This window comes from Lithobates pipiens, unplaced genomic scaffold (genome assembly GCF_037356315.1).
Source record: "Lithobates pipiens isolate NorthernLeopardFrog02 unplaced genomic scaffold, aLitPip1_a1.2 Scaffold_18, whole genome shotgun sequence".
In the NCBI taxonomy this organism is placed as follows: Eukaryota; Metazoa; Chordata; class Amphibia; order Anura; family Ranidae; genus Lithobates; species Lithobates pipiens.
This window is the reverse complement of record NW_027507758.1, coordinates 246,578,928-246,585,237: the sequence shown is the minus strand read 5'-3', so window position 1 is coordinate 246,585,237 and position 6,310 is coordinate 246,578,928. Positions and strand designations below refer to the sequence as shown.

Here is a 6,310-nt window from a genome sequence, read left to right as displayed (position 1 = left end):
AAAAATGAAAATGTTTCTTATATATTTTTTTATAATTCACAACTGTTTTTGGCAGCAGGCTATTGTTATTGTTATTTTATTTTAATTTGAATTGGGTAACTGCCGAACTGCCCTTTAACAAGCCTTGCACAAGTCTGTCATATAGAAAGTGTGAAAAGCTACTGATTTTGCCAAGTAAAACATCTGGTTTTTGAAGGTCAAGTTTATACCATATTGTGCCAGCCTTCACATTTTCTAATGCCTGTCTTTAGACTGTATGCTTGTACAAGTCAAGTATATCTAGTTTTTGATCTGTGTGTTTTGAGATTGGAACTACTCAGCATCTTTTAAATGCCATATTACTCACCATTGGTCGCCATTATTTTAAATTTAGTGGGTCACCTTATGGCAACTCATCCTGTCAAGAATCTGCCAGAATATATTCTGGGTATTTGCTATATGGTTTCTGTGAAGGTTTTTGAAGCTAAGTATTAATGGACTGAAATTCATTTTTTTACAGAAAAATATATAAAGTGTAGGTGCAAAACACATATGTATGTTTGTATAAATATATGGACATGAATACAATTGACTAAATATAGTAAACTGGCAATGTCGTAGCAGGGAAAGAAGCAGATCTATATATGCTGCCATCGACTGCACACACCACACATTGCTCTTACCTTATTGGTCCTGACCTATTTTACAGCCATGCCCTATATGTTTGCAAATGTATGGTTGTGCATTTGGTTTACAATTATATATAGGTATATTTTTCACTATTATTTATGAATTTTGTGCTGAGGGTTTGGTTTTGTAAATTACCAAGACAGCTGATTGGAGGAAAGCTCACACCCCACCCTCCTCATTGGTAGAGACTTTCAGCTCTGTTCATTGTATAGTTCAGGGCTCTTTTAATCTATTTATAGCATCCTTCTCAACAAAAAACTCTGACTGATTTTATCATATGTGACTTATAACTTGTCAGAAGTTATCAGGCTGATAATAGAAGAATGGAGCAGGAGAAAGCTAAAGGACATAGTGCTTCAAAGAGAGATAACAAAACACTGCAGATATATGTGCCACGCTCAAATTTCATAAACCAGGTTTACAGCCACTTTAATTGAATAAGCTGAATGTAGAAGCTAATTCACTATACTATGTTCAGCTGCACCAGATTTTGCACTGAAGTTTTAATAAATCCACCGCTATGTGTTAGGCTCCTAGCCCATTCAGTATGGTTTTATTTTTCAGATGTTGAACAGTGGATTAAATCTAATGTTTTCTTTGATTATCACATTTTCATGTTAGGTGTAAATGGCAAATGTAAAATATATACTTAAAACACATATATATATATGCAATTATATTCATTTCATAAGTATAGATACCCTTATGCCGCGTACACACGGTCAGAGAATCCGTCGGAATGCGTCTTATCGGACCGTGTCGTCAGATAATCCGACTGTGTGTGGTATGCATCGGACTGATTCCATCTGAATCTCCGTCGGACCCAATTTTCCAACATGTTGGAAATATTTCCCGACCAACTGGGCCGGTCGGACGTAATCCGATCATGTGTAGAGAATTTTGATCGGACCAAGTGCCACGCATGCTCAGATCAAATTCCTACATCAAAGCTATTGGCTACTAGCCTGAATCTAGTCCTATCGTAACGAAATTACGTCATCACGTTCTGAAAGATCGGATTTTTCGACAACTTAGTCCGACCGTGTGTATGCAACAGTTTCGGACACAATCCGTCAGATTAAATCTGAAGGACAAAATCCGACGGATTTGGTTGGCAGAATCTCCGACCGTGTGTACAGGGGCTTAGACTAGAGAATTTAAAAAACAATAAAATTAGAAATAGTTACATGCCTCTTCCTTTAAAAGTTTCCTGCAGTATGCTTGGTCTGCCCCCCCTCGCAGATAGAAAACCAGCGTACCACCATTTCTTTTCAAGCATCTTCGGCAGCTGACTTCTTCTTTCTTACTTTGTGCTGATCCACTGATGAGGCCCTGTTGATGTAGCCAGGGCTTTACAGTAGTCCCTTGGGAAGGCTATAAACAAAGCTTGACAAAGTAGTGCACACTGACCAGTGCACATGCTCGGAAACATGTTGCGGCATATCCTGTGCTCCAAGAGTGTTCTAGCCCTCTCTCTTGGATCTGATGTGGACACACACACAGCCGACTTCCCGGACCCAGCTGAGCAGACACGCAAGCAGCACAGCGTGACGGTTGTCCCAAGGACGATGGGCTATTCTTACATATTGTACCACATAAATTTGTAATCATTCTGTACTTTGAGGCGCTTCTACGTCAAACATGTTATACTTACCTGACCTGTGTAGTGGATTTGCACAGGGCAGCCTGGGTCCTCCTCTTCTCGGGTGCCTCTTCAGCTCTCCTGCCCCCACCCCCCCATCCAGTGTCCCCACAGCAACCAGCTTGCTATGAGGTCCCCGAGCCGAGCTGCAGCTCCATGTGTCCATTCAGACACACGGAGCTGCAGTTCGGCCCCATCCGCTCTCTCTCCTGACTGGCTAACTGACTTTGATTAAGCCAATGTTGCCACTGCTGTGTCTCAGTCAATCAGGAGGGAGAGTCCCGGATGGCTGAGGGACTCGTGGACATTGCTGGACAGAAAGGGGGCTCAGGTGGGCTGCTGCACACAGAAGGCTTTTTATCTTAAAGTGGATGTAAACCCATTACAACCACTTTGACCTTCAGGTAATCCTAGATTAAGGCTTACCTGTAGGTCCAAGAAATATCTCCTAAACCTACACGGTTTAGGAGATATTTGCGAAAATACAGGCACCGCTGTCTACGGTGCATGCGCCGTAGATAGTGGCGCGCAGGCGCACTCAGCGCGCCGCTGTCAACGGCGATGCATAGTAGTCCATTATGCTTTACCTTTGCAGGGAATCAAAGAGGAAGTAAACCCATCAGGGTTTACTTCCTCTTTAATGCATAGAATGTATTAAGAAAAAAAAACTACCTTTATAACCCCTTTAATTTTGTTTATTTTATTGATATGCAAAGTAACAGCTTATTCAGACTACACCAAGGAAGTACTACTGAAAGCAATGTGTATGTATAAGGATAGCATTATGGATTGCTTTCAAAATATTTCTATGTAGCCTGCAGCATTTTTTGATTTGTCTGTACTTCAGAGACCTACCTTTTTCACACAAGATATAAGAGGAAAATGTATAAAAACACACTGTCAGATAAGAGAAAAAGCTGGTATAATTGCAATACTGGTCACAAAAGTCTGTTTTGCATATTATTTTATTCAGTAGTTGCTGACATTGATGACCAATGAAGTGGTTCTTGTGTGCAAGTGTGCCGCAGGAGATAGCATTGTAGCAACTAAAAAGTAAAGATCACTTTATCAAGTTCATTGCTATAAGCAAATAAAGGGAAAAAGGTTGTTTAAAAATATATTTTTGCATGTCAACCCCCAGTAGCCTGTCTTCTTATACTGCTGTTTTAAGGATATCAACATTATACAGAAATTGACAGTAAAAAAGACATTTGAAACTGAACTGTTTAAATAACAATATTTGCAATTTTTTATATTAGTGATATGAAACATCTTAAAAATAAATAGGAGAGCCAGGATTCAACCTGGATGGGGTCAATACGCTCAGACATTTTGAGGTTTATACAATTTTTCTGCTTGTTGGTGATCTGGAACAGACTCCCCCATGCTGTGTTGCATGACCTCTCTTCCTCCTTTGTGCTTGCTCACCTTTCCCATGATCAGCCAGGCAAAATTGTAAAATACAAACACTGCAGAGGGGTGACATGTCTGTTCAGAGCAGAAGAGACTCTCCAGAGAGGTACAAGAGAGACATTATATAAGAGCTGGACATCGGGGAGAAGATGATCACAGACGTGCAACTCACCATATTTGCCAAAATACTGGGGGTCCCTCTTCCTGCTTGTGGTCTTGTATCACTACGTGGCTGTCAATAACCCCAGAAAATGGGAATGAGCGGCTGGTGTCTGGATGCTGAATTGGGTCTGATGTTTGGCGGTTCTCGTGTGATCGCAGCCAGTATGAAGCTTGCATTCCAGTGGTACACCTTTGTCTGTACATGTCTTCTGTGATGGCAATGATTGACCATTGTTACCGTGTTTAGATCTCTGTTTTTGATATGTAGATAGAGAAAATAAAGGTATCCCAATGAGAAGGGATATATTCTCTATAAAAAAGAAAAAAAAAATACAAGCACTGCAAGATGATAAATGTCTCCATTTCCTGACCATACTAGAACAGTTTTTTTAGTCTGCTGGTCAGTTCCATAAGTCAGTCATATTTACAGTTACAATTACAGTCATAATGCATTAATAACTTCTATGCATTCTTTCTCTGTGTAGTTATTTATTTCCTGTGTTCACTGACAGCGATTCTCACTAATCTCTGTCTCAGTGCGTACCTCCCAACTTTTAAACTTCAGAATGTGGGCACTTGAGGAAGGAAGTAACCTTGCATAGCGCACTGCTGCAAATTTGGGTGTGGTCAAACTTCGGACAGTGGGAGGAGCTTAAGATCCTCATTAAAAAAAACTCAGCCTTGTACCTATAAAATATTCTATTATTATTGTTCTACAAGCAAGAGTCTCATGGATACATACAAGCCATTATATTTTATTTTACAATTACATTTTTTAGTTTTTTTTTTACAGTTTTTTAATGGGAGTTGGTGGCAGTGGAGGGCAGTATGAGGGGAGGCAGTGGAGGGCAGTATGATGGGTTGGAGGGCAGTATGATGGGTGGGGCTGTCAGTGGAGGGCAGTATGATGAAAGGGGCGGCAGTGGAAGGCAGTATAATGGGAGAGGAGGCAGTGGAAGGGCAGTATGATGGGGGGGGGGGGTAGTGGAGGGCAGTATGATGGGAGGGGGTGGCAGTGGAGCAAAGTATGATGGGAGGAAGTGATAGTGGAGGGCAGTATAATGGGAGGGGGGTTAGTGGAGGGCAGTATGATGGGAGGGGTGGTAGTGGAGGGCAGTAAAATGGGAGGGGGTGGTAGTAAAGGGCAGTAGAATGGGAGTGGGGTTAGTGGAGGGCAGTATGATTGGAGGGGTGGTAGTCGAGAGCATTATGATGGGAGGGGGGGCAGTGGAGGGCAGTATAATGGGAGGGGCAGTATAATGGGGGGCTAGTGGAGGGCAGTATGGGGGGACTGTACAGCATGACTGGAGCGGCAGTGTATGGGAGGGAGCAGAGTGACCATGAGTGTCCTCAGTGCAGTGCAGGGAGGATTTCTCCTACCTTTCTTCCAGCAGCAGGAACAGCCTTCAGAGAAGACCCGGAGTCGGGGGTGGAGCTCAGGTACAAAGAGGAGGAATCCTCCTCCAGCTTGCTCTGAATGCTGGGGCTCCATTCTCCTCCTTGTCATGACATCACTGGTTGTTAGATGCCAGGCAGGCTGTGTCTAGCAACCAGTTGTTTTGGCAGTGAGCCAGGCAACATCTGGGGGTGAAATAAATTGGGTCTCGGCAAGAACTAGTACAACGGGCAGTGAGGGACAGAGGTGATGCGGCGTAATTTTTTAGGGGGTATCAGATCGGTCAAGGGGAAAAATTCCGGGACATTGTATTGTCCCGGATTGAAGGTGCCCAGGATGTGGGACAGACCTCCCACAGTGGGACTTTCCCGTGCAATTCGGGACAGTTGGGAGGTATGCCAGCGTAAGATTCCCAGATGAGAATTAGGACACGTAGAGGCTAGCTAAATCTGAATCGAGGATGCTCAGAATCATCATGATAGAATATAAACCTGGGCATGCTTCAACAAGTACCGTATATACTCGAGTATAGGCCGACCCGAATATAAGCCGAGGCCCCCAATTTACCCCCAAAAAAACTGGCAAACTTATTGACTCGTGTATAAGCCGAGGGTGAGACATGCCTGTCCATCCCTGTGTGTGTGTCCGTCCATCCCTGTGTGTCCGTCCATCCCTGTGTGTCCGTCCATCCCTGTGTGTCCGTCCATCCATCCCTGTGTGTGTGTGTGTCCATCCATCCATCCATCCCTGTGTGTGTGTGTCTCCATCCATCCATCCATCCATCCCTGTGTGTGTGTGTCTCCATCCATCCATCCATCCATCCCTGTGTGTGTGTGTCTCCATCCATCCATCCATCCATCCCTGTGTGTGTGTGTATCCATCCATCCCTGTGTGTGTGTGTGTCTCCATCCATCCATCCATCCGTGTGTGTGTGTCTCCATCCGTGTGTGTGTGTGTGTGTGTGTGTGTGTGTGTGTGTGTGTGTGTGTGTGTGTGTGTGTGTCCAGCCTACCTGTGTCCCGAGCCTT

General features: G+C 43.6%; 1 pseudogene; it reads left to right on the top strand.

Annotated features, from left to right (window-relative positions):
- Window positions 1-3,873: 3,873 nt before the first annotated feature.
- On the top strand, window positions 3,874-3,985 carry LOC143990123 (dolichyl-diphosphooligosaccharide--protein glycosyltransferase subunit 4-like; annotated as a pseudogene).
- Window positions 3,986-6,310: the final 2,325 nt, after the last annotated feature.